General features: G+C 46.2%; 1 long non-coding RNA gene across 1 annotated transcript; it reads left to right on the forward strand.

Moving 5' to 3' along the window:
- Positions 1-4,922: 4,922 nt before the first annotated feature.
- LOC113600626 (uncharacterized) lies at positions 4,923-10,629 on the forward strand. Its single transcript, XR_003421708.2, has 3 exons — positions 4,923-5,778; positions 6,110-6,201; positions 8,743-10,629. It is a non-coding gene; the product is annotated as an uncharacterized LOC113600626 (long non-coding RNA).
- The last annotated feature ends 950 nt before the right edge of the window (positions 10,630-11,579 follow it).

An 11,579-nucleotide genomic window follows, 5' to 3' on the forward strand; every position in this document is an offset into this window, starting at 1 on the left:
CTAATGCGAAACTGCCTTCTTTTACCCTTTCCAATTAGGAATTAAAAAAATAAATAAAGGGGCGCCTAGGTGGCTCAGTCGGTTAAGCGTCTGACTTCGGCTCAGGTCACGATCTCATGGCTCATGAGTTCAAGCCCCAGTCAGGCTCTGTGCTGACAGCTCAGAGCCTGGAGTCTGCTTCAGATTCTTTGTCTCCCTCTCTCTCTCTGCCCCTCCCCTGCTCACACTCTGTCTCTCCCCCAAAATAAAATAAACATTAAAAAAGTTTTAAAAAATAAATAAAAAAAATAAAGAACTTACGTTTACCTAACAAATGTAATAAATAGCTCTTGATGTCTAGGAACGTGTTCTAAAAATGTCAGTAGATATGTTATTTGCTTTTCATTATTGTCTTTTAATCCTCTTAACATTTCAAGTTTAACAACCTGTTTTGCTTTTATTGTAATTTTTAAATTTTCTTCTTTATGGTGAGTGATATTGGCTTTCTGTTTATAAAGTACTATAAACTCCCATTTAAATATATTTCTTTTGGGAAAAAAAACAATATATTTCTTTGGGACACCTGGGTGGCTCAGTTGGTTGAGCATCTGGCTCTTGATTTCAGCTCAGGTCATGATCTCAGGGCTGTGGGGTTGAGCCCACATCAGGCTCCATGTGGAGCCTGCTTAAGATTCTTTCTCTCTTCCTCTGACCCTCTCCCCTGCTCTCTCTCGCTCTCTCTCAAATTAAAAAAAAAATTAAGGATGGTATTTATAAAAATAAATAAGTGAATGTATATATTTCTTTATGTTAAAAGGGTGAGATGATTTAAAGACAAATAATATGTCAATAATAATACAGAAGTTACCCTGACATGGCCAAAAATTATGAGGGAGGTGTCCTAATGGCTGATTCCTCGCATCAAATCACTACTACCTGATTAGTTTTTGTTGAGGTTTTTTTTTTTTTCCTTAACAGAGAATCATTGTCAACAGCAAGATCCTTAATAGACAAAGGGGGGTGGGGACTGGCAAAGCAGAAATTCTGCAGAAGCTGCCTTTGTGATATTCTCAAATGCTTTTAAATCCTATCTCGTGGATGGAAGCCAGAAACTCGGGCACCCAACAGAGAAAAAGTCAAATTCAAATAGATAAACTGAAATAATTAAAACCAGACAGTCCTAGAGCGTTAGGCTTCCTGCTACTAGTCAGGCGACAGCTTTTAGGGAAGTCTAGCCTTGATTCATGTGCTATAAACATGCTCACCTTTTTCATCCTTTGCTATGAACACTCAGCCTAGCTCACCCACTTTGTGGATCGCGGGTGGCAAACTTTAATCAGGGCTCTCCCCTGGGGCGTATCCTTGTTGTGACGGAGCGTATCGCATTCCTTAGTTGAAAAATGAGGGGATGCAAACTCTTTTTAATGTTTGCTATGCCAACATTCCCCAAGGGAGGGGACTACAGAAAAGAGTTTTGGGGGACTTCAATGAATATTACTTGGAAAAGGAATTCTATGATTAGATGTTTGGAAAACTTTGAGTTAAAAGCTTTCTTTACTGCAGGCCAGCTCACAGCATTTAGTATGCTCTCTGGCCAGAACCATGAACTCAGTTTATCTCAAAGGACCAGCGTTTCATGGACCACCGGGTGTTCAGTGATGCTAGCCTAGACAAAACATAATTAGGAAAGTGAAACTTTACCTGAATTAGACAACGTACTCTCAAAGCTAAATTTGGGATAACTGGGGTTATCTGCTTTCTTGGATTATTCACATGCTGATCATTTCCAATGACCAAAGCACTTGCTTTGTGCCAGCTACTGTGCTAACATCTCAATGAATCTTACGACGACCCTGAAAAGGTCTTCTTTAATCTCTACTTTAACAAAAATAAATTAAGGATCAGAAAGACTAACTAAATTCATCCGTTTAACAAATCTTTCGGTTGATTTATTCTGAAAGAGAGAGAGCGCACGAGCAGGGTGAGGGCAGAGAGAGAGGGAGAGAGAGAATCCCAAGCAGGCTGCCCACTCTCAGAACAGAACTCGACACGGGGCTCAATCTTATGATCCACGAGATCCTGACCTGAGCCGAAATCAAGAGTTGGACGCTGAACCAAGTCACCCAGGCGCCCCCATTTAATAAATTTTTATTATGAAGCTCCTGCTAAGCACTGGGCCTGACTCACTGGCTCCACAGCCCTAATGCCCTGCAGATTGGGCCCTGTAACCAAGAGTGAGCACTCTTGGCAAGCAGAAAAACAAACCTAACAGAGCTCCCGGCGTATGTTTGGGAGATACTGTGACATAGTGGCTTGGAGCAGGGGCTCTAGAGTCTAAATCCGTTAGAATCTCAGCTTTTCCGTCTGAAAAATGGGTCTAGAAAGAATACCCCACCTCAGAAGGAGGTTGTGGCGATTGAGTGAAATCATACCGGGAATATGTTTTGCGTGGAGCAGTTACATGGAAATGCTCAACAACTGTCAGCTTGACCTGTGGGTCAAGATGTGAGGAACTCAAGTGTTCAGGCTTTCCGTGAACACACTGCCTGTCTCCTCTATCTAAAATCGCCAAGAGAGGGAGGAAGGGAGCAGAAAAGGAAGGAAGGAAAGCAGACTATCAAAAACGTTGATTCTTCTGGTCACACTGATTTGGGGTTGGTGGTGGCGTTCTAGAGTTGGCTTCCATGTCAAGCAAAACTCCCCACGTAGAGATCCCAGCTCATCTGGAACAGAGAACACTGGAGGTCAGAGTAGCTCTCCTGAGGGGAGAAACATTTTTGGACAAGAACACAGAGCGTTCAGAGTGCACCCAGAATCATCAAACTCAAGAAATCTGACACTAGGATTGAAAAATCACAATTAATGGGAACTGAGCTGATGTCTTAAAGACTCTGGGAAGTCTGGTTGAGTGAGCAACTCCTAATTAAAGAACAGACCTGGACACAATGGGGACTTTGTGGGGGGTGGACCAGGCCAACATTCCCTGAAGTCCCTGATCAATCTGAATTCCACTAAGCACTATGTGCCTCTAGAGGTCACACAATAGGAAGATCCCAGAACTGCCTATGAAGAACTCTTACAAAAAAGTAAAAATAAAAACTTGAACCTGACTTCAATCAAGTCTCTAGACTTGATGTGATAGAAAACCCAGGGGAAACAGAACATGTTAAATGACACCATAAAGATGCAATCAGCCAACCCAGAGCCAGGAAAACTATCGAACAAATGAACAAATAACTTTTGTTCAAATAAATGGATTTTTTTTTTTAATTTGGGAATTGTTAGAGATTCATTCGGGAATTGTTAGAGATTTGATGGGATTTAAGAAATGCAAAGTGTGGTACTTGTTTGGGTTCTATTCAAAGAAACCAACTGAAAAATGGCATTTTTTGGAGACAACTGGGGAAAATTGAGCCAATTGGACAATAATTGAGTCTGAGTGTATTGTTATTATATCTCACCAGCAGGATATTAGATGATGTTAAAAAGTTCTTGGTAATTTTAGGTATGATAACAGTCTCATGTTATATTTTTATTAAAGTACTTCTTGGTTAGCGATAAATCCTGAAGTATTTACAAGCAAAATGACACGTCGTCTGGAATTCACTTTAAAATATTCCAGCAAAAGCAAACAGACCATTAAAATTGTTTGGTTGGGGAAGACTGAATGAAACAGCAGGACAGTGCTTGAGGCTGAGTGTTGAATACATGGGGCTTCATTACCCTCCGTTCTACATGTGTGTATGTTTTTAAAATGCCATTAGAAGTTAAATGAATACAATTAATTTCTGAAATCTTGAGAGCTGAAACGGAGGAGTTTTCCAGGCCCCTATCAAAGGGAAAACTGGTATGTGGTGAGATTCCAAGAGGTGGCAGCCCCAGGGAGCCCTGCCGGGCAGCAGCTTCTCAGTAGCACAAGACGTCTACTCCCCGCACGGCCATTGTAAAGCTGTCTATTTGACATGCTGCACTGGCTTCTATAATGTCTAACTATCTACAGAGCTAATTAAATTATTAGACTCAGAGCTGTGAGATGGCCCAGTTTACATGCAGAGAGTACCTCTTCCAACGCTGTAGCCACTAAGCGAATTCCCCTTGAAGTCATAATTAGTCATCCGGAGTGCTTCCCAATCAAGTTGTGTCTCTGATAAAGAATTCCCAGTTTGCTCCTAACACTTCCCTGGTGGTGAGATTGTTTATTTAATTTCAGCACAAACAGATGGAGGCGGGGGCAGACCAGGAGAAAAAGGTTTCTCAGTCTGGCCTGGAAGGGCCAGTTTTTGAGTTAGGGCGTCCAGTGAGAGGGGCCTCTACTGAACTGACAGGGACTGAGTTTATGCCTCTTCAAAGGCTCAGACACGGCCTGTTGCCTGTGATGTCTTTGTGATGAGGGAACTGTGCCCCCCGTCTTCTCTGCCAGCATCCATCAAGGTCAGAGAAGGGGCCTAACCCCCTTGAAGAGAAGCGACAGGGATGAACAGTGTGGGAGATGGAAAAGCCACTGTGCTGAGAACCAAAGACGTGGGCTCAGGGTAAGTCTCCACACTCATCTTGGGCCCTAGGGTCCTCGTCTACAAGATGGTGGCTGAACAAAGAGATTTCAAAGATTCCTTTCCGGTTACGAAATGGGTTTAAGTGGCTGGGGTTCTTTTGAGAAATGGTCCAAAAACTCAGAGTGACATGTTTGCAGTTTCTACCCTCAGCAGAGCTATAAGCATCATAGCTTAGTGGCCAAGAAAGGACTCCGAAGCCAGAGCGCTTGGGTTCTGGTGCAGCTACTGCCCAGCCCCCCATCCCCCTGCCGCAACAGTGTGGCCTATTGCTTAACCTCTTGAACCTCGTTTCCCCTCTGTCAAATGAGGATAACAGCAGGAATTTCCTCGCAGGTTTTATGAGGACCAAGGAAATGAATACACATACAGAGCTGTTGCTATGACGTTTATCAAGAAAAGTAACACTTTATACACCTTTACAGCCCTAGGAGTGAAGCATGATGCTGATGACATTTTGTGCTTGAAATTAGGCCCTCCCCACTGATTTTAGAGTCTGGAAGACGGGCATTCCTATTAAAACCTTGGCCCTAGGTGCATCTGGTTGGCTCAGAGACCCACACTTAATTTCGGCTCAGGTCATGATCTCACATTTGTGACATAGAGCCCGTCTTGAGTGTGAAGCTTGCTTGGGATTCTTTCTCTGCTCTTCCCCTCACTCATTCCCTCTCTTTCTCTCAAAATAAAAACAAACCTTAGCCTTGACACTGATACTATTGATATGAAGTAGTGTTTATTGAACACATTATTTTCTAAACTTGCTTTAAAAAAATTTCTTTTAATGTTTATTTATTTTTGAAAGAGAGAGAGAGAGAGAGAGAGAGAGCGAGCATGAGTGTGGGAAGGGTAGAGAGAGAGGGAGGAAGACACAAAATCTGAAGCAGGCTCTGGGCTCTGAGCTGTCAGCACAGAGCCTGATGCAGGGCTCGAACTCACAAGCTGCGAGATCATGACCTGAGCCAAAGTCGGATGCTTAACCGACTGAGCCACCCAGGCGCCTCTCTAAACTTGCTTTTTAAGTCAGAAGGTTGGAAGGACAGAAGGTTGGAAAGGACCTCTAGGGTTTTCCAGCTTCAGCCTCAATCAGAAGTTCAAGGCCATGTACAAAATCACTGCCCAGTGACACGTCGTGTTCTGCTTGAATTCCTCCGGAGACATGGGGCTTACAGCCCTCTGACAGACCTGCTCTTTGAACCTTGCCCCAGGAGAAAACATGAAAAGAACTGAGGATCTTTAAGCTGGAAAGCAGGTTAGTGGAAACATAGCTGACTTTAAATATTTGAAGGATTGTTATCAGTGTTAAAAGAAAAATGAACATTAAGCATGGCCATTAATGTATTGTCATTACGGTGATCATTTATCCACCTCGCACCCTATGTCAGACACCACACAAAATGCCTTGTGTGACTTCCAATTTAATCCTTCAACATCCCCCTAAGACAGTATTAGTATTCTGATGTTATAGTTGAGGAAACTGAGGTAGAGGACAGTTAGGTAAAACTCTGCCCTAGGAGATACAGTCAGGGGCAAAAACAGGATTGGTCTGACTTTGGAAGGTAGAATGAGAACTGTTTTTGCAGAAATTCCTGGGACCCTAAGGCACCCACTGTCTGGGAAGCAGGTTTGGGAGCAACATGACGAGAACTTTAACATGAGACTGAACTCATTTCAGGTAAGGAAGGGTTGCAGGGCTTTTGTAAAACACACACACACACACACACACACACACACACACACACACTCTCTGATCAGCCTGACATGGGTTTCTGGAGAGACAGTGGGTAGACAGGAAGGGTGGGGACCTGGGGAGGCCAGACGGGCGAAATGGGATGGTAGAGAGGGTTGCCCATGGCCGGTGACAGGGCTGGAGAGAACACCCAGGAGGCATGACTGGCGTGCCTGCAAATGTGTGGTCTCCAGCGCAGCTCTGCCTCCCCACTGTTCCCTCCACAGTGGACCCTATTCTGGACCAATCTCCCTGAGCAAACGCCACTCTTCCTACTTCACAGGGAAGGTAGAGGTCATTGGGCATAGCTGACCTCAACTGTCAGCCTCTCTTCATGACCTTCACTTCCTCCTCCCCTGCTTCAAGAACGGGGCTCCAAGAACATCTCGGGATCTTGACTTACACACTCTCCACTCTCTTTCTTGAACCTTTATCTGCCCTGTCCTGGCTTCTTTCCATCTGCCTGCCACCTTGTCAAAAACACAGGGGAAGATAACTCTTGTGATCCTGCACCCAGCTCGCAGCAAGTGTCCCGGCCCCCTTTTCAAACCAAGCTTCTAAAACACAGTTGGCGCTCACTCTCTCCAGTCCTTTGAGGATCTGCCGTCAGCCCAGCCCATCCAGCTTCCAAACACACCCTCATGGGAACTGAGGACACCTCTGGCCTCTCAGTTCCTCCTGTCCAGCAAACACTTGTGGCCTCAGCCTTACCTGACCGGATCTGTTACTCACTCCCTCTTTATGAAATTCCCATTTCTCCTGGTTGCTATAAAACACTTTCTTGGTTTCCCCCTTACCTTTCTGGCTCTTTCTGGATCCTCTTTCTCTGGGGCCTCTTACTTGTTTACCAGGAGCCATCTGAGCCCCTATGCCCAGTCTAGACCCCCTGCAGGACCATTCACCCCCAGATGGCTTCTCCACACTGCCCACCCTCCCAATCTAGACATCCAGCTGTCACCCAACAAACACCTCAGCCCCTACATAGAGCTGCCTACTAAGAGGGGGCTCTGGACCCTCCATGTAGAAAATAAAAAACTCCCCCCCGCCCTCGCCCTACAAATCTGCCAACAGCTTTAGGGGATTCCTGAGAGATGCTGAACTATACTCACCACCCTACACAACATGAAGTGTTAAGGCTTCCTATGGTCCCAGGCTAGAGCAAACTCTAATGGGATCCTCTGACCCAACTCCTTCTGCCTTCCTCTAACCTCAGACCTTCTGGCTCTGCCTTTGCCTCGGCCCTCCAAGGCTGAACTGTGGGTATGTGATCTTTCCTCCACTAATTTGCTTCCTTTTGGTCCCTTTTCTCAACCCCCTATTCTCCCACTTCCCCAACACCTGCAATGCCACACATTACGTCTCTATCGCAGCCCTCTCCCCTCCCCTTGCATACACTATTTTATAGAGGCCAAATACATTATTATGTCAGCTACCTTTGCAGCTCACTTACATGTTGGGAGAATAGAAATGGCTCACACGGACACCATGACAGGTGCTGTGTCAAAGTCACGGATGAAGACCACACATGGGGGCTTCTCAGTCCTCAGCACAGGCTCCAGACTATGGAGAGGCCGCATCAGCTGGGCCTCAAGGCACAGACTGGCTCAAAAGGAAAAGAGTAGCCTTCCCCACGGAGGGCTCCCAGGGGACCCAGAGCACCCAGGATCTCATAGAAACAAGAGGTGTCCTGGCCTCAGGACAATGCTGAGGGTGGGCGAGAGGAGGAGCAAGAAGAGGAACATTCTGGCTGGGAAGCTTGCAGACGCCCTGCTGTGGGTCTGCGTCCCAACGGGGCAACTGAATCAGGCTTCTCTGGGCTCCCTCTGTGCCCTTTGGCCTTTTTCCTTCACCAGAACCAGTGTTTGTTCTTTGTCAGGAGCAGTTGTCCTAGGCTGCTGCTTCTCTTTTTTCTTCTTCTGAGGCCAGCATTTCGGTGTGCTCCACCCCTGCCCTTTTCTTTGGGCCCCCCCCCCCTCCGAACTGGGCTGACCCTGGGGGGGGGGCATACCTTCCTCCTTCCCTCCTCCTTCTCCCTTTCTACCCTCCTCCCCCCCATCCTCCTCCTTCCTACCTACTTCCTCCCTCTCCCTGCCTCCTCCCTCCCTCCTCCCCCTCCCTCCCTCCTCCCTCTCACCTCTCTCCTCTCCTTCTCCCCCTCTTACCTCTCTCCCACCTCCTTCTCTCTTCCGTCCGCTCCCTTCTCCCTGTACTGGGACTCAGAACTGTGCCCACCCCAGGGAGCTCAACATGCATTTCATGAGGGACATTGGGTGTTGCTCAGATATTCTCAGACACCCAAGAACAAGCGGTAGATAACAGGGTGGTTATAGACCCTCAATGTACACGGGGCTCTCCTGTGGTTGCTTTCTGATAACCAAACACCTCGCTCAGGATGGGGACCCGAGATATTCTTACACTGCTCTGGCAACTCTCATTACATCTGTGGACAATAATTTTTGTCTGGGTACCCAATAACTTTTATTTCAGCTTGGCCCACTCTTGAATTCTCCGTAGATCAAAGCAGCTTAACCAAGAATGTCAGAAAGCAAGCATTTTCTGAATTAACAAGAACCACCACCACAATCTTTCAAGAAGAAGAAGAAGAAGAAGAAGAAGAAGGGGAGGAGGAGGAGGGGGAAGGGGAGGAGGAGGAGGAAGAACACCAGAGGAAATATAAAAGAGATTTCAACCAGACGACTCTCACCTAAAAAGTTCTTGTAAAAATAGGTAGATCATGTATCTGTCCCACATTGCCTGGGTCTCTAAAGCCCAGATAACAAAAATCAGTTCAAATCCTTTTTTTTTTCTCTCTAAAATAAGAATTTATGGAATGCTGTTGCCTTTTAGAGGCTGGGAAAGTGGGAAACACCGTGAAGCTGAGCTTTGGCGTGATAACCACCGCCACCGCCGGGTGTCACACACCAAGGCGAGGCGCTGTGCCAACCGCGGCAGACACGTTACTTAATTTCACCCCCTTGGAGCCCTGTGAAGCAGATATCATCGTCCCATTTTGCAGGCCCCAGAGAACGTATTTCATGACCCAGGAGTCAAACTCGAAATTTTTCAAACTGCAAAGTCTTGACGCTTAGCCCCTGTACTCCCCCTGCCTCATGCTGTATTTCAGGTACCCGCCAGATCCATTATCATTCACTCCCATCACCTTTAGCAAGACTCCCAGAACCATTCCCAGCTCAGCTAAGGGCAGAAAACACAGAACTCGTGGAGTGCTTGTCCCTTAATGTCTTGAAGGCAATACCAGTGCGATCTAGATCAGGACTTCTCAACCTCAGCATTACGCATGCTTTGCCTGGGATAATTCTTGGGGGGGGGGGGGGCTGTCCCGTGTGTGGTATGATGCTTAGTAGCATCTCTGTCCTCTGCCCACTAGAATCCAGCAACATCCCTTCCCACCACCCGTCGTGGCAACAAGAGTATCTCCGGACAGGGCCAAGTGTCCACTGGGTGGAAGACACTGCCCTCAGTTGGAACCACCCATCTAGACGTCCAGACCATCGGCGGGGACTCAACACCTCATCCCTGCCCCACCAACTTTGCTCTCTATGCTTTGCGTACTCCTACCTTGAAGCAACAGACCTGGCAATCCCACAGCAGGATGGGCAGGAAGAGAGTGGCTGTGAAGAACTCAGTAACAGGTGATCTCTAGAAGTCAGGTAGGTTGGCAGCTGGCATCGGGTTTCCGGATTTTTCCACATAGGCCAGTATTTTCTTTTATTTTTTCTTTGTTTTAAAAATTTTGTTTTTAACGTTTATTTATTTTTGAGACAGAGAGACACAGAGCATGAGCAGGGGAGGGCAGAGAGAGAGGGAGACACAGATTCGGAAGCAGGCTCCAGGCTCTGAGCCATCAGCCCAGAGGCCGACGTGGGGCTCGAACTCACGGACCATGAGATCGTGACCTGAGCTAAAGTCGGACGCTTAACGGACTGAGCCACCCAGGCGCCCCAGGCCAGTATTTTCTTGACGAAAACGTCAATTTTACTTCCCCTCATGTCAAGTCTTTTACACAAAGACCATTCTTAGTATGTTTCTATTTTAAAGGTCATAGATGTGAAGACTAGGAAAACTAGGCAGAAAAATGCTCACGACAATGAAAAGAGCAGGTGACAAAAACTGTATGAACTCTGTCGTGGCATCTAACGTGACAAGAGAAATGATGGAATGAAGGATTATGGGTGGTGTCTTCCTCCTTTTTCTAAATTCCCTTCCTCCTCTTTCTAAAGGTAACTTCCAACGTACCTTCGTAATTTAGAAGGTAAAATTCCAGATGGTGTCCCCAGACGTAGGTCTCCCTACCCCCCTCTCCAGGTCGTGTCTCCAGAGCAGTAACCTCACAATGAACAATTACTACCTGCTCCCTGAATTGCCACCTAGATCCCCAGTGTGACCATAGACAATGTCATCTGTATAGGCTGTGCTGTATCTAAACTGCACTTAATACGTTTGTTTAATGAAGTTTATTAAAATTCAAAAATGATTACATTATTTTTCAGAAAAAAATGAAGATTGATTCTTCCATTGCCTGATCCCATTTGAGCATCTGAAACCAACCGTGGCTGAGACCCCCCCCCCCCCCACTCCCTCCCAGGGATTCCCTTACCTGGAGGCAGCCTGGAGGCAGAGGTGGACCCTCCTCCCTCCACTGTGGCCACTTTGGCACTTTAGGCCCCGCCCCTAACCTGAGCTGGACCCATCAGATTCTCTTTCTTAGAAATTCGGAATTTTGAACCAATAGACCTAGGCCCTTGTCCTGTTCATGCAAGTGGCAGCTCTCCAAAAAGTCTATAATAAATTCCTGCTACTTGGATCCCCTATTTCTGTTCCTTCTGCAATCTGGTTGGTCCATTTTGCCTGGAATCCTCCCCCACCAAAAATAATAATTTTATTTGTTTGTTTGAGCTGGTTCTAATTCGAATTGACTCTTGCTTCTTCCAACTCAAAGAATCTTAACTCCTAGATGTCATAATTGACCTCTCTTTATTATCCACATAAATATCAGGCCATAAGTATTCTGACCCTCTTGCCAGTGGTGATGTCTTTTATGGTCACATCTGAAGAGCAGAAATACTGGCTTCCGTCAGACTGGTTGCATTCTCAGCTCTGCCCCTTTAAGCGCAAGTTTCCTTATAGGGTATGTGGGCACTTAACTGCTGTTGCAGGGGATGAAGGGCTTTGAATGAGGGGTGTGCTCGGGGCTATTTCTGCAAGGGGCTGTTTCCCCTTTACATTCTGTCTTAAGCAAGAAGATACTCGCTCTTCTTTAGTAACTTATGGTCTAAAAAAACAAAATCCCATTTTGCAAAAAC

Source organism: Acinonyx jubatus, chromosome F2 (assembly GCF_027475565.1).
Source record: "Acinonyx jubatus isolate Ajub_Pintada_27869175 chromosome F2, VMU_Ajub_asm_v1.0, whole genome shotgun sequence".
NCBI lineage: Eukaryota > Metazoa > Chordata > Mammalia > Carnivora > Felidae > Acinonyx > Acinonyx jubatus.